The 22523-nt window shown below is 43.0% G+C and overlaps 1 pseudogene; it reads left to right on the top strand.

The window, feature by feature from the left end:
* The first annotated feature begins 330 nt into the window (after positions 1-330).
* On the top strand, positions 331-448 carry LOC126476840 (5S ribosomal RNA; annotated as a pseudogene).
* The last annotated feature ends 22075 nt before the right edge of the window (positions 449-22523 follow it).

The raw sequence follows: 22523 nt of genomic DNA, 5'->3' as shown, positions 1-22523 counted from the left end.
TAAGTCCTTGACAGCTTTAACTTCTTGGTAGGACGACAAGTACAACTGATGAGCCCCTAGAAATATGTTTGGTTTCTTTAACAGCTATCTACGTGGTAAATTCTTAAAGTTCAGCCTCTGAGAGACAGCGATAACGCTGTAAACCATTTCTCCTAAATAGGGACGACAATGTGGTAGCCAGAAGGAATACTGGGTAAAATCAGCTGGAAAGCACCTGAAAGACCCACGATCATACCATATAAATTTCAGTTGGCCGACGGTGAAATTGGTGTTCTGATGGAACAACAGTCTTGTATATTACATGATAAACAGTACGTTAGTATGAGTGTGGCCAACGGCCTTGCCGCAGTGGTAACACCGGTTCCCGTCAGATCACCGAAGTTATGCGCTGTCGGGCTGGGCTAGCACTGGGATGGGTGACCATACGGTCTGTCGAACGCTGTTGGCCAGCGGGGAGCACTCTGCTCTTGTGAGGCAAACTGAAGAGCTGCTTGATTGAGAAGTAGCGACTCCGGTCTCATAAACTGACATACGGCCTGGAGAGCGGTGTGCTGACCACATCGCCCTCCATATCCGCATCCAATGACGACTGTGGGCTGAGGATGACACGACAGCCAGTCGGTACCGTTGGGCCTTCCAAAGCCAGTACGGACGGAGTTTAGTTTTTTTTTTTTTAGTAGGACCGTAACTTCGTCTTACCCCTCCTCAATCCAATCATGTCGCTCTTGAGCTTAATTCCAATAAATTCTTCTACATGTTGTTTATTACAATTTCCACATGGCCTATGCTTACTTTCTTTTGTTAGAATTTCAAACACCTATCCGCGACCTCGTCGAAAATCTACCCTTTTGACAGTCGAATGTGTCTGAAACTCTTCCCACCACTGTAGGAATTTGACAGAAAGATATCCTCCAACACTCATATGTTAGAAGAAACTGCAAGAACCTGTACAAGAACTTCTGTCAGACTTTTCGTTTCATGACATTACATATGCCGTGATAGTTTCGAGTACTATTTACCAAAATCCATAAAGATTTTTTGAAACATTACCATTTAACGAGAATTCGTTTCATATAACTTACATGAACACTATGTGGAAATTGATTACACAGGCTTCAACACTATTCACTATTATTATACAGCCACGTTACCGAATTTATAAAGTGCTTTGACTGAAGAACGTAGTATTAAGCTGATGTTTACAGCTCCTTGGTGCACCGAGATTTCTTTCACATTATGAAACAATATTTTTAACACATTCTATACCATATGCTTCTATGTGATGTAGACAGTGTGACAATGTTCTACGACAGGTCCACTGGATTATAAGAAGGCCAAACTGTGTATCTATAATATGGACAGCAGTTTGCCGACATTTTATACCTGGTGGAATAAATTAAATTAACAACAATTTGTTTGCTATAGTGGTTCACTTATAAGTAGACTACTTGGTAATCGATTATACGGACACCAACTCTGTTTGTGATTGTATACCAACTTAATGAATTGTAAAGTGCCTGACTAAATAGGGATACGGTACCAGGGTACGATTTATGAGTCATAAGATATGGTAAGTGAGCGATACAGATCTTACGACTGACTGACGATGGATTAAATACCGAGATTTCTCGATCCATAGAGTGGGAATTTTTAGTACATCTGTTGTCTAATGGCGCTGTCTGCACTGCTGTGACCAAGAGCTGCTAATAGCCCCTTATCCATGCAATTAGTAAGCTAGTGCCGCTGGACTATCGTGATGTGTCCATCGTCTGCCCTACTGCTTTTGTGGAAAATATTAAAGACATTTGAATGTAATACGTTGTGTGTTTCGTTCAGTAGTTGGTGCAGAAGCGTCTGATACACCAAATGACGTCTGGCGGTGTCTCGCGAACTGCTAGAGGGATTGTAGCCTACGGCAGCATACCCTCCAAGTTAGCTCTGCTACGACCGCAAGCGTACGGTACGTCCGTGGTGATATCACGTCTGCACATCAGTTGTTGATGCAGTCTGCTCATATCTCCTACTGCTGTAGAAATACATAAAAAGCGTTCCTACCGTGCTAGACTCAAGCTTTGGCTGTGATGTTGGACTTTGCGGCAGTCAGCGTGGGTGGTGTAGCTTAGGTCTCATGCCTCCTCCTAGTACAGCCGGTGTTTAAAATCGTTTTGTCATTACTCTTTGCTTGAAAACATATCAAACCATCAAGAAACTATACTTTAGCGAGGGGAGTCTTTGCTTCCGTGGAAGTCCTCATTTCTCCAGTCTTGGAGCTTATTGTCCATTCTGCATGAATACAGCTCTGAAAACAAAATTTACGTGAATTTCGTGAACTAATTGATGCTTTGTATCTCCAGAAACCTAGGAATGCCTTGTGTCAAGCACTATTACCACAGCATTCAGTGTAAAATGCATGCCAATCAGATCTTCACTACTGCTATCCCTAAGGTCCACGTCTACATCTACATCTACATCCATAATCCGCAAGCCACCTGACGGTGTGTGGCGGAGGGTACCTTGAGTACATCTATCGGTTCTCCCTTCTATTCCAGTCTCGTATTGTTCGTGGAAAGAAGGATTGTTGGTATGCCTCAGTGTGGGCTCTAATCTCTCTGATTTTATCCTCTTGGTCTCTTCGCGAGATATATGTAGGAGGGAGCAATATACTGCTTGACTCCTCGGTGAAGGTATGTCCTCGAAACTTCAGCAAAAGCCCGTACCAAGCTACTGAAGGGGTTCAAATGGCTCTGAGCACTATGGGACTTAACTACTGAGGTCATCAGTCCCCTAGAACTTAGAACTACTTAAACCTAACTAACCTAAGGACATCACACACATCCATGCCCGAGGCAGGATTCGAACCTGCGACCGTAGCGGTCACGCGGTTCCAAACTGACGCGCTTAGAACCGCACGACCACACCGGCCGGCTCGAGCTACTGAGCATCTCTCCTGTAGAGTCTTCCACTGGAGTTTATCTATTATCTCCGTACCGCTTTCGTGATTACTAAATGATCCTGTAACGAAGCGCGCTGCTCTCCGTTGGATCTTCTCTATCTCTTCTATCAACCCTATCTGGTACGGATCCCACACTGCTGAGCAGTATTCAAGCAGTGGGCGAACAAGCGTACGGTATCATACTTCCTATGTTTTCGGATTGCATTTCCTTAGGATTCTTCCAATGAATCTCAGTCTGGCATCTGCTTTACCGAAGATCAACTTTATATGATCATTTCATTTTAAATCACTCCTAATGCCTACTCCCAGATAATTTATGGAATTAACTGCTTCCAGTTGCTTACCTGCTATATTGTAGCTAAATGATAAGGGATCTTTCTTTCTATGTATTCGCAGCACATTACTCTTGTCTACATTGAGATTCAATCGCCATTCCCTGCACCATACGTCAATTCGCTGCAGGTCCTCCTGCATTTCAGTACAATTTTGCATTATTACAACCTCTCGATGTACCACAGCATCATACCCAAAAAGCCTCAGTGAACTTCCGATGTCATCCACTAGGTCATTTATGTAAACTGTGAATAGCAACGGTCCTACGACACTCCCCTGCGGCACACCTGAAATCACTCTTACTTCGGAAGACTTCTCTCCATTGAGAATGACATGCTGCGTTCTGTTATCTAGTAACTCTTCAATCCAATCACACAATTGGTCTGATAGTCCATATGATCTTACTTTGTTCATTAAACGACTGTGGGGAACTGTATCGAACGTCTTGCGGAAGTCAAGAAACACGGCATCTACCTGAGAACCCGTGTCTATGGCCCTCTGAGTCTAATGAAAGAATAGCGCGAGCTGGGTTTCACACGACCGTCTTTTTCTAAACCCATGCTGATTCCTACAGAGTAGATTTTTAGTCTCCAGAAAAGTCATTATACTTGAACATAATACGTGTTCCAAAATTCTACAACTGATCGACGTTAGAGATATAGGTCTATAGTTCTGCACATCTGTTCGACGTCCCTCCTTGAAAACGGGAATGACCTGTGCCCTTTTCCAATCCTTTGGAACGCTACGCTCTTCTAGAGACCTACGGTACACCGCTGCAAGAAGGGGGGCAAGTTCCTTCGCGTACTCTGTGTAAAATCGAACTGGTATCCCATCAGGTCCTGCGGCCTTTCCTCTTTTGAGCGATTTTAATTGTTTATCTATCCCCCTGTCGTCTATTTCGATATCTACCATTTTGTCATCTGTGCGACAGTCTAGAGAAGGAACTACAGTGCAGTCTTCCTCTGTGAAACAGCTTTGGAAAAAGACATTTAGTATTTCGGCCTTTAGTCTGTCATCCTCTGTTTCAGTACCATTTTGGTCACAGAGTGTCTGGACATTTTGTTTTGATCCACCTACCGCTTTGACATAAGACCAAAATTTCTTAGGATTTTCTGCCAAGTCAGAACATAGAACTTTACTTTCGAATTCATTGAACGCCTCTCGCATAGCCCTCCTCACACTATATTTCTCTTCGCGTAATTTTTGTTTGTCTGCAAGGCTTTGCCTGTGTTTATGTTTGCTGTGAAGTTCCCTTTGCTTTCGCAGCAGTTTTCTTACTCGGTTGTTGTACCACGGTGGCTCTTTTCCACCTCTCACGATCTTGGTTGGCACATACTCATCTAACGCATATTGTACGATGGTTTTGAACTTTGTCCACTGATCCTCAACACTATCTGTACTTGAGTCAAAACTTTTGTGTTGAGCCGTCAGGTACTCTGAAATTTGCTTTTTGTCACTTTTGCTAAACAGAAAAATCTTCCTACCTTTTTTAATATTTTTATTTACGGCTGAAATCATCGATGCAGAAACGCTTTATGGTCGCTGATTCTCCGTTCTGCGTTAACTGATTCAAATAGTTCAGGTCCGTCACCAGAAGGTCTAATATGTTATTGCCACGAGTCGATTCTCTGTTTAACTGCTCAAGGTAGTTTTCAGATAAAGCACTTTAAAAAATTTCACTGGATTCTTTGACTCTGCTACCCGTTATGAACGTTTGAGTCTCCCAGTCTATATCCGGCAAATTAAATTCTCCACCCAGAACTATAACATGGTGGGGAAATCTACTCGAAATATTTTCCTATTTATCCCTCAGATGCTCAGCCACAACAGCTGCTGAGCCAGGGGGCCTATAGAGACATCCAATTACCATGTCTGAGCCTGCATTAACCGTGACCTTCACCCAAATTATTTCACATTTCGTACCTCCGTCAATTTCCTTCGATACTGTTGCACTTCTTATCGCTATAAGAACCATGGACCTTGCCGTTGGTGGGGAGGCTTGCGTGCCTTAGCGATACAGATAGTCGTACCGTAGGTGCAAAAACAACGGAGGGGTATCTGTTGAGAGGCCACACAAATGCATGTTTCCTGAAGAGGGGCAGCAGCCTTTTCAGTAGTTGCAGGGGCAACAGTCTGGATGATTGACTGATCTGGCCTTGTAACACTAACCAAAACAGCCTTGCTGTGCTGGTACTGCGAACGGTTTAAAGCAAGGGGAAACTACAGCCGTAATTTTTCCCGAGGGCATGCAGCTTTACTGTATGGTTAATGATGATGGCGTCCTCTTGGGTAAAATATTCCGGTGGTAAAATAGTCCCCCATTCGGATCTCCGGGCGGGGACTACTCAGGAAGACGTCGTTATCAGGAGAAAGAAAACTGGCGTTCTACGGATCGGAGCGTGGAATGTCAGATCCCCTAATTGGGCAGGTAGGTTAGAAAATTTAAGAAGGGAAATGGATAGGTTAAATTTAGATATAGTGGGAATTAGTGAAGTTCGGTGGCAGGAGGAACAAGACTTTTGGTCAGGCGAATGCAGGCTTATAAATACAAAATCAAATAGGGGTAATGCAGGAGTAGGTTTAATAATGAATAAAGAAATAGGAGTGCGGGTAAGCTACTACAAACAGCATAGTGAACGCATTATTGTGGCCAAGATAGACACGAAGCCCACGCCTACTACAGTAGTACAAGTTTATATGCCAACTAGCTCTGCAGATGACGAAAAAATTGAAAAAATGTATGATGAAATAAAAGAAATTATTCGGATAGTGAAGGGAGACGAAAATTTAATAGTCATGGGTGACTGGAAATCGGTAGTAGGAAAAGGGAGAGAAGGAAACGTACTAGGTGAATATGGATTGGGGGTAAGAAATAAAAGAGGAAGCCACCTGGTAGAATTTTGCACAGAGCACAACTTAATCATAGCTAACACTTGGTTCAAGAATCATAAAAGGAGGTTGTATACATGGAAGAAGCCTAGAGATACTGACAGATTTCAGATAGATTATATAATGGTAAGACAGAGATTTAGGAACCAGGTTTTAAATTGTAAGACATTTCCAGGGGCAGATGTGGACGCTGACCACAATCTATTGGTTATGAACTGTAGATTAAAACTGAAGAAACTGCGAAAAGGTGGGAATTTAAGGAGGTGGACCTGGATAAACTGACTAAACCAGAGGTTGTACAGAGTTTCAGGGAGAGCATAAGGGAACAAATGGCAGGAATGGGGGAAAGAAATACAGTAGAAGAAGAATGGGTAGCTTTGAGGGATGAAGTAGTGAAGGCAGCAGAGGATCAAGTAGGTGAAAAGACGAGGGCTAGTAGAAATCCTTGGGTAACGAAAGAAATATTGAATTTAATTGATGAAAGGAGAAAATATAAAAATGCAGTAAATGAAGCAGGCAAAAATGAATACAAACGTCTCAAAAATGAGATCGACAGGAAGTGCAAAATGGCTAAGCAGGGATGGCTAGAGGATAAATGTAAGGATGTAGAGGCTTATCTCACTACGGGTAAGATTGATACTGCCTACAGGAAAATGAAAGAGACCTTTGGAGAAAACAGAACCACTTGTATGAATACTAAGAGCTCAGATGGAAACCCAGTTCTAAGCAAAGAAGGGAAAGCAGAAAGGCGGAAGGAGTATATAGAGGGTCTATACAAGGGCGATGTACTTGAGGACAATATTATGGAAATGGAAGAGGAAGTAGATGAAGAGGAAATGGGAGATATGATACTGCGTGAAGAGTTTGACACAGCACTGAAAGACTTGACTCGAAACAAAGCCCCAGGAGTAGACAACATTCCAATAGAACTACTGACGGCCTTGGGAGAGCCATTCCTGACAAAACTCTACCATCTGGTGCGCAAGGTGTATGAGACAAGCGAAATACCCTCAGACTTCAAGAAGAATATAATAATTCCAATCCCAAAGAAAGCAGGTGTTGACAGATGTGAAAATTACCGAACTATCAGTTTAATAATTCACGGCTACAAAGTACTAACGCGAATTCTTTACAGACGAATGGAAAAACTAGTAGAAGCTGACCTAGGGGAAGATCAGTTTGGATTCCGTAGAGATATTGGAACACTTGAGACAATACTCACTCTACGACTTATCTTAGAAGCTAGATTAACGAAAGGCAAACCTACGTTTCTAGCATTTGTAGACTTAGAGAAAGCTTTTGACAATGTTGACTGGAATACTCTCTCTCAAATTCTGAAGATGGGAGGGGTAAAATATAGGGAGCGAAAGGCTATTTACAATTTGTATAGAAACCAAATGGCAGTTATAAGAGTTGAGGGGCATGAAAGGGAAGCAGTGGTTGGGAAGGGAGTGATACAGGGTTGTAGTCTATCCCCGATGTTATTCAATCTGTATATTGAGCAAGCAATAAAGGAAACAAAAGTAAAGTTCGGAGTAGGTATTAAAATCCATGGAGAAGAAACAAAAACTTTGAGGTTCGCCGATGACATTGTAATTCTGTCAGAGACAGCAAAGGACTTGGAAAAGCACTTGAACGGAATGGATAGTGTCTTGAAAGGTGGATATAAGATGAACATCAACAAAAGCAAAACGAGGATAATGGAATGTAGTCGAATTAAGTTGGGTGATGCTGACGGTATTAGATTAGGAAATGAGACACTTAAAATAGTAAAGGAGTTTTGCTATTTGTGGAGCAAAATAACAGATGATGGTCGAAGTAGAGAGGATATAAAATGTAGACTGGCAATGGGAAGGAAAGCGTTTATGAAGAAGAGAAATTTGTTAACATCGAGTATAGATTTAAGTGTCAGGAAGTCGTTTCTGAAAGTACTTGTATAGAGTGTAGCCATGTATGGAAGTAAACATGGACGATAAATAGTTTAGACAAGGAGAGAATAGAAGCTTTCTAAATGTGGTGCTACAGAAAAGAATGCTGGAGATTAGATGGGTAGATCGCATAACTAATGAGGAGGTGTTGAATAGGATTGGGGAGATGGGAAGTTTGTGGCACAACTTGACTAGAAGAAGGGATCGGTTGGTAGGACATATTCTGAGACATCAAGGGATCACCAATTTAGTATTGGAGGGCAGCGTGGAGGGTAAAAATCGTAGAGGGAGACCAAGAGATGAATACACCAAGCAGGTTCAGAAGGATGTAGGTTGCAGTAGGCACTGGGAGATGAAGAAGCTTGCACAGTATAGAGTAGCATGGAGAGCTGCATCAAACCAGTCTCAGGACTGAAGACCACAACAACCACAACAACAACAACATCGCTATAAACACGCCTCCCCCTTCACTGTCCAGCCTGGTTCTGCGGTATACATTCCAATCTGAGTTTAGAATTTCATTACTGTTTACATCTGGTCTAAACCAACTGTCTGTCCCTAGTACTAGATGGGCATTGTGACCGTTTATTAATGAGAGCAGTTCTGGGACCTTTCTATAGACGCTCCTGCAGTTTACTATTAGCACATTAATATTGTTATTCCCTGTTGCATTTTGCCTACTCCTACCTTTCCGCGTCTCAGGAGGCGTCTTGTCGGTCCTAGGGAGGGAATTCTCTAACCTAAAAAACCCACATGTGCACTCCACACGTACTCCGCTACCCCTGTAGCCGCTTCCAGCGTGTAGTGCACGCCTGACCTATTCAGGGGGACCCTATATTTCTCCACGCGATAGCGGAGGTCGAGAAATTTGCACCCCAGATCTCCGCAGAATCGTCTGAGCCTCTGGTTTAAGCCTTCCACTCGGCTCCAAACCAGAGGACCGCGATCAGTTCTGGGAACGATACTACAAATAGTTAGCTCAGATTCCACTCCGCGAGCGAGGCTTTCTGCCTTCACCAACTCCGCCAACCGCCTGTATGAACTGAGGTTGAACTCTGAACCCAGACGTGAATAAAAAGGGGCGCTAGTTGAAGAATAATAGAGGCATTTGATGCTATTTCATTCTTAGGAATACGTCTGAAAGCTGTGTTGTCTTATACTGTCCACCAGCTGTGCCGGAGGCACGCTCTCCATTTGGGTGAAAGGTGAAGTATGTCCGCCGGCATTCCTAACTGAATGACGTGACGGTTGCTGCTGTACACTTATTGGTGAAAGCAGCGTATCTGTAGTGGTGAATTTGGGGGGGCCGCGCGACGTCATATGTACAGCACCAGAGGTTTCCAGCGATATCAGCTCTCAGCTGCAAGCAGACAGCAGTGGGTGTGGCTAACGGCAGTGCATTTCCACCGTGTTTGCCGACTGTAGCACACGGTCCGCAGGTGGTGAAATTCAAGGGAGGCCCTCCCAGGTGGGGTGTTTCCTTAAACAAAGAGCAGTTGTTCCTGTCCTGTTCCTACATTCCTACTAAACATGACAGCAGCTACTCGCTTTTAGGATGAGTGCTCTATAGTTTTGACAGGCAGAAGACTTCCCATCAGTTTAAATTTCGGGTAAGTGAATGTTTTCACCATTTTGAAATGGGTATAGAGGGGGAGTCGTTTAAACTGTTATGTCAGAGAGATGGGAGAGGGATTGCTTAAGCATAGCACAAGTGGACTTGGGGGATATGTGAGCTCACGGTTTTTGAATTGAAATAATACAACACTGTCTGACATATGTGTTGCCACTTTGAACTTCAGAGTGACAGTTGTTTAAATGGTGACATCAGAGGGGAATTGTTCAACTTAAAACAGGCAGTATGGAGTTCCAGTCTGAAAACAAGTGACCTGACTGGTATAAATAACCTTACATGTCTTTACAGGAGTGTGCGCTTTCTAGCAAGTAAATTATTTCTCCTTCTCCTAGTACCTTGGATTCAGACGCCATAGAACTGCAACAGTATTACAGGTCAGCGGTCTCTAATTCTATAGTTAAAAGGGAAACTGCCCACCGCACACTTTTCAGATTTAGTGGTAAGATGCCCCAGTGGATAGCCTGTTAAAAACTGTAAACAGATCAGCTATGAAAACAGGAAGAAGGTGTACTGAACTGTGAAGAAAGAAAAAAACCCGAAACAGTGAACGGTACAAGCTCAAGATGTGGAACACAGAGCGAACATTAGCAGCTCCGGAGTCTTGGTTATACAGGCACGATGTTGGACTGCAAAGCGACAGGTCCGTTATCAAATTTCTCTCGTCTCCTATGTTTTTTCCCACAAAATAATGAAATGTCCGTCCGGTCATTGACGTGTCTGTTCGCTGTTTTCAAATCTGTGGCTGTTTCGTGTTGTGACTTCCGTTTGCAACAGCGAGGTGTAATGAAGGGGTCTACAGACGTACTTACAACCTGTTTGTTCTGTACAAATTCCACATGTTATGACTCTTGCATTTGTTTTGCAAGTTTTGACTCTTGAACTGCTTTGTTGTAACATAGGTCACATCCGATTATTTCTTGTTTTCATTTATGTGGGAGGTCTGCCTGAAGTCACTATGTATCACGCTAATTTGCGGTGGAAGTGTATTCTTACCATAGAACTCATATTCTACAACCAAAGTATAGCATGAGAGTTGTCAAGAGTGCAGAAGAACAGACACGTCAGTGACGGGATAGAAAATCCATTTGTGAAAAAAAGTAAGCTAAGAGAGAGATTTCAACACGGATTTCCCGCTTTGCAGTCCAACACCAAAGCCAGAGAACTACGACACCGTGATTCTTGTAATGCGCTCGATGTTGTACATCTTGAGCTTGACCCGCTCACTATTTCCATTTTCCTTCTTTGTCTACAGTTCAGTACACCTTCCTGTTTTCGTCTTGTCAGTTTTTGACGGGCTAACCACTGAGCCATTTTACCGCTAAATCCGAGGGGATGCGACAGGGAGTTTCCCTGTTAGCACAAGTGACCCAGTTCCATCGGTATGACAATGCAGCAACTTGGAATTTTTTTATTTCTTGTCAATCTATACTTAGAACAACAGTCTTAGTTCCACAAAGACGTCGTATGAGTGGGCCAAAACCCTGGCTATTTTTTAAATAACCATCAAAATTACAATTTCCCGCCAATTCATGCATAGGGAAATTCACCTTTGTCAGAGAAACGGGGAAATTCGAAGGAAGTGACCTGCTTTGCACCAGAACTGTTCCAGCCTACCAACTAGAAAACTGCTTTAATAACTGCAATCTTTCCACTTATAGTGAAAGAGATCTGCCAGATCCCTCTCATAAATATTTGCTTTAGTACTGTTCATTGACTTTTGTCAGTCGATAATGTCTGTGAATATAACCAACCTCTCAGAAAGACGTGTGCCATTTTTTTCTTTGCGTTTGCTCTTTTGATAAATAACAATCTGGTGTGACATTCCTCACTGCTTTCCTAGTCCAAATAATGTGAAAATCCAATCTGACAACAGGCGACAAAGAGGTAGATTAATAAAAGGAACATAGGAAGATGTTGGCAAGTGCCTCACTACTTGGACTTTGATCAACATGTAATTAGAAACAGTTAAGATTGGTTTCCACCAGTATTTTCTGTGCGAACAACTGTGACCACTTTCGTAGTTATCTCGTTTTAAAATAATTTAGATAACAAATTGATACCTCTCTGATCAGCTGACAGCACAAGCAAGTCAGATATTACTGGAACAATAGTTCTTCGGTGTACGAAATAATGTTCGGATAGCCGAGTTCCACACGCAAAGTCATGTGGTTATGAGGGCAGGACGACCTTCTTTGTGTCCCTCAGACAACGCAGAACATGCGCGTAACCAACTCAGAAGAGAGGCTGCCCAGGACGGTTTCTTTACAAGCCCTGTAGGGGTTCGCCATGGACCGTTCCCGGCGGTATGTACCGAGGACACCTCAATGATTAACACTGGGGACTCTATGACTCCAGCTCTGAGACGGCAGTTCGGAAACTGACGCCCCTTTACGTCCATAGGCGACAAACTGGTGGCAGATGAAGGTTGACAGCTTGCTGATTAAGTAGGAAGATACACCCATGACAGATGTATCGCCGCCAACAGTGTTACTAAAAGCCGTGGAAAGAGTTGAGACATATTCAAAAAATACACTGGATCGTAGTGGGAGAAACGAGCATTTGTTAACGCCTCACAGGATAACTTCAGGCTAGAACTTTCATTGGCCGCTAACGTGTGGCGTGTATCATTCTGGGACTCATAAGATGACGGGAGGGGACTCGTGTGGAAAATCTTCTCTTTTCCAACAGTTGAAGGACATAAACACTAGCCCTGGTTGGGTGACGTGGGTTCCAGCGGAATTACTTTAGTTGAGACACCAGTGCTAGGAAAACGAAACGTAGAGGGAGCATTTTCTTCTGGAGGGCAGTACAGTGAACATTTGGGAAGTTGTAGAGAAAAGATTCCATTTCGGGGAGCGGTGGAGAACAGCAGCTTTTTGTTCAGAGATCGATGGAGAGGAGCTGGTGTTCGCTTGAGATCCGAGGTGTCAGTCAGAATAATAAGTATTCTCGCTGCAAAGTCAGAATTGAATTGAGATTATCATCGTTTGAAGTTTGTGAACCTTGCGATCAAATTAGAGTCGTTTCACAGCTGTAGTCATGAGTGTTAATTTTTAATTTTTCATTCACGAATCGGGACTCAACATTTGTTACAGGGAATCTTGGTTTAACTTGACTTGCTCGTTATCTTTGCGGTGCGGGTATTAATTCTGGAGCATTTCTATTCCCTACTCAACATCATGTATAATGTAGCTACTTAAAGGCTATTCATTTATGATCTCTTACACTGTGTTTCCCAGTAACTTACAGGCTCACAATTACTACTAACAGAGACAGTTTAATGCTTCATGAATTTCTTGTTATTTTGGAGCAAAGACGTTCACCATGTTTAGTTTTTTCCATGTGTGGAGATCTTGGAGAAATAAATGTGTAGTAATCGAATTCTTCTTGATGTCGTTTCGGTAGTTAATTAAGCACATCTAACTTGAATGTAGATTAACCAACATTATCAGCCATATTTATTCGTGGGGGACATTGTTTAGCTCTCCTTATAAAAATATTGATAATAGAATTCTTTCGTTTGACTCACCCTGTGGCCGTGCGGTTAAAGGCGCTGCAGTCTGGAACCGCAAGACCGCAACGGTCGCAGGTTCGAATCCTGCCTCGGGCATGGATGTTTGTGATGTCCTTAGGTTAGTTAGGTTTAACTAGTTCTAAGTTCTAGGGGACTAATGACCTCAGCAGTTGAGTCCCATAGTGCTCAGAGCCATTTGAACCATTCACCCTGTCAAGATATAAACATATTCGGTAGTAATAGGCTTCCTTCAATGGTGCTCACTAATAATCCCCCTCTCATCATTTTTTCATAGCTCCACTCATTGTCTAGATTCATCTTCTATATCACATCCGTATAACGACACTCTTGTAATTCTAACGAACTGAAATTCTGACTGGCCCCACTGGGCGCGAACGTCTCACCGCTCTAAAAAAAAGCTCATGTGTGCCCATGTGAAAGTTCCCGCATCGTCAATACTCCAATTCTTAACGACTGCAACATTTTACGAAACAACTGCGTTTAGAAAGAAAGCGAAGCACCCAGAATATATTTTCGGGTGTCAGTGTAACTTCGTACACGGCTACTTGTACATATCGCCCAATATGTAAACGACTACGGATGAAATTATCTGTGAGGTACAACGGCACCTACAGAGAGTGCACAGGTGTTGCTTATGTTTTGCATTGTTACCAGATCTGTTATGGTATATAAAGGGGTGTGAATCGTGTCAGAAGTTGAGTGATCACTGTGAAGGACGAGGAAATGCTATGTACCCCGGTGAGACAATGTTATGGGTTTGAAAGTGGCCTCATGTGGGTCTCCATTTGGCTGGCTGATTGAATCGTGCAATATCCACATTTGTGGGGTATTCAGATGTGACAGTGGCCATACATTAGATTGTATGAGAAACTCAGGGCAGGCATACTTGTGGTCAATATTTCAGTCGATCACCACAAGAGAGGATCGCAGTGTTGTGCGCCAAACGCATCGAAACACCTTCACATCTGTACCCGCCATCCTAGAACAAGTAATGGACTCCTTGCGATATTCTCTGCCATCCCACACCATTGGCTGAAGAGTAGCAGCAGGGAATTAATGTCCTTTGCGTAGGTTGGCGCTAACACCACAACACAAGTGGCTGCACTAGGAGTATTGTGATGACTGGGAAGCATGGGCTGCTGTTGTTGGTGTCGCATTGTGTTCAGTGATGAATCACGGTATTGCCACACCCTGGTTGACTGTGGTAGGAAAGTATGACGTCGACTTGGGGAGAGGTGCCATTCCATCACTGCTTGGAGGGCCACATCGGTGACACTCCTTGCGTCATGGTGTGGGGAGCCACCGAGTGTGACTTCAGGTCACCGATAGCAATGCTTGAGCGGAGTTCCATGGCATAACAGTACGCCAAGGACATCTTGCGACATCTATTACTTTCTCATCAGGTACAAGATCCCTAGATTTGTCCGTAATGGAACGTGTTTGGGACCAGCTCGGAAGTCAACTCCATGCCAGTGTCATTATACAGGATATCAAGGACCAGTTACATTATTTGTGGGCCAGATTGCCTCAGGAGGAGATGCAATCGTTTTACGGCACGCTTCCTTGGCAGAGGAGTTCATACTTCGAAATGCGGCAGCCATCAACAAAGGTGACCGTCCTAATCTTCCTCTTTTGGCTAGAAAGGCGTGAAAGTTGTCAACCGATCAACAGATGACATGGTCCATTTTCTACTTACTTCAGCTATTTCACGATCTGCTGCTGGAACTGTTATTGTTGTCCATATCTGCGACATGCGAGACCTCATACGTACTCAGCTATTTGAAATGCCGCGAAATTACGTGAGAATACGCTCCGTCGTTTTCAGCTGGTGGCGCAAAGGCTGCTGCAGTTCTCTCGCTCTGTAAGGGAGGACAGTGTTATCGGGAGGAGCATAGCATTAGCGACGTCTGGAGGCAATTAGGAAAGCCCACAGTGACTGGAAGACGGAGCAGTTGAACAGGACAGAATTGGAGATGCAACTGGGTAGTTTTCGGCTGCTTGGCGGCTGGCAATACGAGTGTACTGTCCGAAGGGAGAATGTACGTCACGTCTGGTGGTGTTTTGGTATACAGGACTCTGTTCCTAGTGGCTCCTGGAGGGCACGATCTCGAACAGTGCCTTGAGCCGTGTGGCTCTAGTACAACTTGTTTTTACGTCCACCTTTTATACGGGCCGTATCATACTTACAGGTAATAGCAGACAGTAGTATTGTATGACACATAAACTCTAAGAAAAAAATGGTGCACGACGAAGGAAATATGCAGACGGGTCAAAAATCGATATTCACACTGATATCGATGGAAAAAGCAAAATGGTAAACCTTAGGGGCCAATGGATAAAGATGTGGTACTGCAACACAGTTTGATCGTGCAACTGGCAAGGATACTAAACAGGAGACTTGTTCTTTACCAGGGCAAAAAGTCTTCGCGAATTTCACGATGTGTACTCTGTTGGACGGTAACTATGTCTTGCAGGAAGGCTCAGGAATATACAGAGAAGTCAGCATTTGACAAAGGACGGGAAATTGGGCTCAAAGAGGCCGCCTGGACTAATCGGCGAATCTCTCGACATGTGAATAGCAGCGATGCCATGATGTTGGCAGGAATGGGTGAATAACATCAGGCACAGCGTCAAGAAGAGATCGACCTACAGAGACGACAAAGCGCGAGGAAAGAGCAATCGACAGAGAGGCGCTCAGAGCCTCGGATTCGTGATCATCATCGGTCCGACGTTCAACTGGTGCTTCAGTGATCAAAACGACCATTAAGAGGAGACTCACAGAAAGCGGGCTGAGCTCATGGCCATCCTCGTGCTGACTACCATTGCTCTCTGCTCACCAGCAACTCCGTTTGCAGTGGTGGTCGGGAGCATTCGGATTGGAATCTCCTTCACGTGAGTATAAGATTAGTTGTCCTCAGTGATGAGCCCCGCTTCGAAATGAATCCCGATGACCAGCGAAAATATGGAGATGCCCCGGGCAACGTTCAGATATCAATCTGACTGTTGCCCGCCATACGACACAACTGCCAAGAGTGATCGTCCGGGCTGCCATTTCATTTCATATCGGGAACCCTTTGGTTCTCATGCGCGTCCCTTTACAGCACAGGGGTACGTCCATGATATTCTACACTCCGTTTTGTCGGCCTTCAAGGCAAGCCATTCTGGACATGCATTATAGTAATGTTCCACTTGCACATTGCGAGAGTTTCTACTGTCTTTGTGGTTGCCAAACGCCACCTCGGCTAGCAATGGTGCCGGATTTCCCCGAAATTGACAACGTTTGGACCTTTATGGGCAACGCCCTCCAACCATCTCAGGATTTTGCAGATCTAATTTGCCAGTTGGACAGGAGAACATCCAACAATTCTATCAATCAATGCCAAGCCGAATAACTGCTTCATCAGGGCCAGTGGTAGACCAACACTATATTGACTTGCTCAATTTGTAAAGCTCGTTTTCTTGAATAAATCACCCATTTTTTAAATTGTAGTCATTTCTTTGTCTGTACATGCAAATCACATCTGCAGATTTCTGTCCCATTACGATAATTCCTAGGTGGTGCGTCATTTTTCTTTGTCTTCGAGTGTATATGCAGTGACTCTGTGGCAGGCTGACCCTAATGTTATTGAACTGCAGGCTAAAATCATTTGAGGTACTTGTGCAGCAGTTTTCAGTGAACCAGTTTGTCTATGGGTTAGTGATGCCTGTACATGAGTGTAATAAGACTGTTGCGAAACATGAAGGATATAAATGTTCAGTGTGAATGAGAACGGAGGGAAACTGGACGAACTGATCGGAACAGAAATGTAAGACGGATAGTATTGCGTTATATCGAGTGACAGATAACCCAGCCCTTGGATTTGGAGACGAAAGATAGGATCAGTGCTTTGCAGATGTGTCTGAGTTTCGAGTCAGTCAGTTCTTAGGAGTTATTAGCGGGCATAAGGAGACACAGAGTTCGAAAAAGCCGCTTGCGTGAAGAATTCCGTGTTGCAACAGAAACGGAAAGAGAAAACGAAACCGTGGGCGCGTATTGCCACGCGTGGGTGACACATGGTGGGCCACGGTGGCGCCTTATCTTTCGCGGTACATGTGTGGAACACGCAGCCGAGGTCAGCGACCTCTTCACTCACTGACCCACTTAACACATTCTCACTGCCTAGCAGAGTTGCTGAGAATTATCGCGTCTTTCAGACACGTTATGTAATCTGTGAGCTGGCAGGCGTGATGCAATGACGTGAACGTAGTTATTGATTTTTATAGTCGTGACACCAATAGGGAAAGGTTCTTTCCCACACCCTTGCAGCACAAACAGTTTGCCGTATATCAAGGTCTTTCTTTCCAGAGGGCGTTGATTAAGTGAGTAGAAGTAACTGTAGGGGCAATCCAAATTTATTGAGCACTACAGTAACTAAAGTTGAGATAGTTGCAGCCATTACAAAATTGGTATGTAGTGATATTCGATGTATTTACCTACATATTTGATATGTGTAAGTTCCCCATACACCCATACACATCAGAACACGAAATATGGGAAAGTTGGGTAGTTATAGCATGCTGGAGCCCAGGTATTGTTATAGTTAATTCTCTCTCTCTCTCGATACAGACGAAACAGTTTTTTTTTTTTTTCCTTCTGATATCAGTCATATTATTCATTTTGTTCTACTTTAACCCACCGCGATGTGTTTCGAGCAAGTGTTGCACAACATCAGTCTTTTTTATTTTTGCGTACATGTGACAACAAAAGGTACTAGATTAATCTAAATGTAACTATGTGCCAAGATACAAATATTCTCTTCTTTAATTTTAGTGCAGTCGGTTATTGTGGTATAATGGGGATGGGGTAGGGGAAGGAGGAGAACGTGAGATCCAATTATGTTAGTGTTCTTGTAATCGGACACATGAAGATACTGTAACATCAGTTACTGTACTACACTAACCACTTAACATTCTTATACCAAACGAAAAGCTTCACTTATGGTTTCAGCGTTTCAAGCTTCTTTTGTCCCGACTACCTTACTGTAACCACTACATTGTATTACTGAGCTATATTGTTCCATCAGAGGACTATAACTCCTGAGCATCACACTACTGAATTGTGTGACTGCAGAAATGTGTTTGCTCACTTTCACAAGAGAAAATACCTTTTAGGTCCATTGTCAGTTAAATTAAGAACCAGGCCCATACATTAATGAGAGAAGTACGTAATATATTAGCTGACAAATAACTAAAAGCTATATTTTCAATATAGAATAGTTCTGAATTTATCAACACAGTCAACGACCTAAATATGCCCATTAATCCAATTTTCAGCTTGTTACACATGCAAATTTATAGCGTAGCATACATGTAGTTGCAGAAGTTCAAATAATCAAAATCAGTTTAATGAAAACCAGAATAATATGCAGGGCATGCACAACTGAATATATAAACATGCTGTTTCAGCAATGAAATTTAAAAACACGAACTATGACTTCCTATGAGAAAAACACTTGGTAACTTCACAGCTGAAATATTTACAACTATTTGGAGCACAAAATGGGGAAACAGAGCGACGGCACAACTTACAGCATCAAATTCTACAGGAAGTATGCGATGGAAGACTACTTGTGTAAACACCACTGACACAAACTCTCCCACAACCCCTAGAACCAACAAGAATGCGATAAACAGATCACTGATATACAGAGTTTCCGACATTTCCCCTAAAAACACACAGATTTTATGCAATTGCACTCGAACTGTATAACCGTACGCTCGAGATGCCACGAGTCCGATCCTTGGAGACCTACAGAGGTGGGAAGCTCTCCGTAACATCATCCAAATTTAAATGAAGTACCAATGGCCCGCAACAGAAACGTCTTACTGAATGATAACTAATAGGTGTGGTCGAATCAAGCACACCTAACATGGATACAATAAAGAAGGGTCTTCTATCTACAACAGAAGCAAGTGTTCACTGCAACAATTTGGGTTATTACCATAAGAATTAACATGTAAAATACCCACTGAGGCAAGTAAGTGGACTTTTAATAAATCTTTTAATAAATGGAAAGATGATTATAACTGGGAAATCAAATCTTGGCACAGGTGGGTGAGCACAGTAAAAGCGTAATCATGAGAATAAATGGCAATGAATGCAACAATGATTAGTGGTTTAAAGGAAGAATCTGAAAAAATATGTAAGTACACAGCTAGAATTTTACTTAATTGCAAGCTACGTAACAGTAATTTGTCGCAGGCACAAAGGAAGGTGCTGAAGCATATCAGTGCAGATAAAAACATTGTTGTTGTTATTGCAGACAGTGGTAATGCTACGGTCCGGATGAGGAGTGAGGACGATCACGAAAAGATCAACCTTATTATTGATCCCACCATTTATGAAAAACTTCAGAAAAATCCGACTACGAAGATTTTAAACATTGGTGAAACCGTCTTCACCCTCGTTTGACAATAAGCATTCGAAAAGGATGCGTTCCCGTCGAGGCTCTATTGATTACCCGAGGAGTACAAACCATAGATTCCTTTGAGCCCTACTGTGAGTGCTAAAGAGTCTTCTACTCATACATTATCTAGACACCTTGTCTCACTGGTGCAACCTCATATTGGTGGAACTAAAGGCCGTATTAAAAATTCATATCATTCCACTAACAAATTAAAAGAAATGGACGTGGGCCACAGTAATATCCATGTTACTTTAGATATTGTGTCGCTATTTAGCACGATTCCAGTGAACGAATCTGTCTCGTGTATAGCGGATTTTTTTCCAACAGATATTGTAGAGTTAGTCAGACACTGCCTCACGGCGACCTATTTTCAATACAATAATTTTTTTATAAATATATTGGCAGAGTGGCTATGAGCAGTCCTCTTAGTCCAGCTGTGGTTAATTTGTTTATGGAAAACTTTGAACAACTGGCGTTGTAGACTGACAGTAGAAGACCAGCCCAGTGGTACCGCTATGTCAATGCTATTTTCGTAGTGTGGACACACGGTGTAGAGTAACTGGATGCCTTTCTGATACATCTCAACATTATCAATCCCAAAATATAATTTACTATGGAGATGGAGAATAATGGCCTACTGCATTACTTGGCTGTCTTTTATCAAGCAAACGGACGGGACGTTGGGCCACAGGCTATACAGAAAAGCCACGCATACTGACCGTTATCTGCACAAAGATTCTAACCACGACTCAGATAAAAAAGAGGTGTGATTAAAACCTTGGTGGTCAGAGCGCACAAAATTTGTGTACCGACTTGTTTAAAAAAAGAGCTTGAACTTCTACGGCCGACATTCAAGAAGAGTGGTTGGTCGAATAAGGAGATAGTTCGAGCATTTCACCCTAGGGGGAGTGTCAGATTGACGAGGAAAGACGACCGATCAAAGAGAAAGTTTTCCTTCCATTCATCAGTACGATTATAGATCGCATTGTGAAAGTGTTGAGCAAGTATGATGTGGAAATTACCTTGAGACCCACCAGAAAGATAAAAGAATATAGGTACCACAGAAAGAAGTGTTAACAGCAGTCTGGTTGAACACAAGGGGAATTGCCGCCTGGAAGAAATGGATAAATCGGTCGTAGCGGAACATCTTTTTCAAGAGGTGATCATGAAATAAAATTCACTGAGACGAGAGTCGTATCGAAAACATTTCATTACCATGCCCGATTGTATGGAGACGCTATTGAGATTTATAAATACCGCAATAATTTTCACAGAAAAGAGGAATGAGTTAAATTAGATAACATTTGGATGTTGACATTACAACCTGAGAATTATGATCGATTAATTTCAGTCGAGACTGTTGACGATACCAGAGATAATCTCGTAGCCAACGTCACGTGATGGGCTGTGGTACCCTCTACACTACCCATATATACCGCTCTCCCTTGAGTTCTGCTTGCAGTTCGCCACAGTACCTCTGAAGATGTCTACCGCAGTCAGAGAAGAAACATTAGGAGATAGTTTTGTACAACGACCACGGCCTATTAGACCGGACGTCATAAGTTCTATGAGTATGAACACCATTAAAATCGCCAAAGTGCATGGGGGAAGTAACTAACTGGTTGCGAACGTTAAAACTTTGCAATTAGCCCCAAAGAAAAATCGCTAGCATCGTATGCCAATCAATTACGTGATTGCATTGCTTGCTCATTCTGAAGAATCTTATATAGCGTGAGTGTGGAGGACGGCAGCAATAACAGCTGGCAGATTGCCCTCTGTACTCAATGCTAAAGTGGAGACATCCTTTTCTACGACAGGAAGTCTCGTATCATCGTTCGTCTGGCACCATGTCTGGTCTCTTCCACGTCCCAGCAGCCACTGTTGTCTACCTTAACCTGCTGAAACTGGTCTGGTTGTTCCAATGTAGGAATCTCGTTGGCCAACTGCAACAGGCCTTGTGAGTTCAGACCAGTAATAACTTCGTAAATAAGCTGAACAAACTCCTACTCCTGCGAACTTTGTTCCGATTAATCAGTTGTGCATTGGTATGGGGAGGGAGGCAGAAAATCTGTCTCACCCCATGACAGGATTCTGGATCTGACAAATCAAAGAGCTTGCATACAAACACACGTGGGAAAGCGTGTGTTATACAGAAATAAATATTATGAGCCATTCAGAAAAGCGGTTCCAAGGATTTTAAAATAACATTCTTCTGTGGTGTGGCTGTTCAGGAGAAATGGTAGGTCTCACTCTCTACTGTTTCTGAAGGCTGCACCTGGTCTAGGTTTTATATTTTCTGTAATGAATCCTCCCAGCATCTCGGACAATCTGTTTTGTGGCAGACAGCTGGCCATCTGCGTCTCCCAGTTTATGGAAGTGGAACGAAATGAATTCTGCTTCACCTATCTGCACTCAAGCTCTGAACAAATTTATTACTCTCACTGGTAGGTTTAAGTAATCTCCCGTGTTGCGAGCTTGCTAGAAAAAGCTCTCCAAGACTGCACAAAATAACAGCCCTCCCACCATAATAAAAGGAAGGGAAGAGGAGAAGTAAATTATCTGAGCAGTCACGGGTAGTACTGAATATTATCTGGTTACTAGGCAGCAGTAATCGGTTGACTTCATAGACCAAGGGGATGTGTATATAACGTTATGAAACGTGTTGCACTACAGTTTGGGGCTAAACAGACACGTAACATCACCCCCTCATTGTACATAAAATGAACGCTGATGAAGTTTGATGAGATTCATCTGCAGCAGAAATTCACCAATGATATTTTGAGTGGGGTATGGTTACTACTTTTTT

Source organism: Schistocerca serialis, chromosome 4, assembly GCF_023864345.2.
Source record: "Schistocerca serialis cubense isolate TAMUIC-IGC-003099 chromosome 4, iqSchSeri2.2, whole genome shotgun sequence".
NCBI classification, from domain to species: Eukaryota; Metazoa; Arthropoda; class Insecta; order Orthoptera; family Acrididae; genus Schistocerca; species Schistocerca serialis.
The sequence above is the reverse complement of the archived record's forward strand: the minus strand, read 5'-3'. Positions and strand labels throughout refer to the sequence as shown.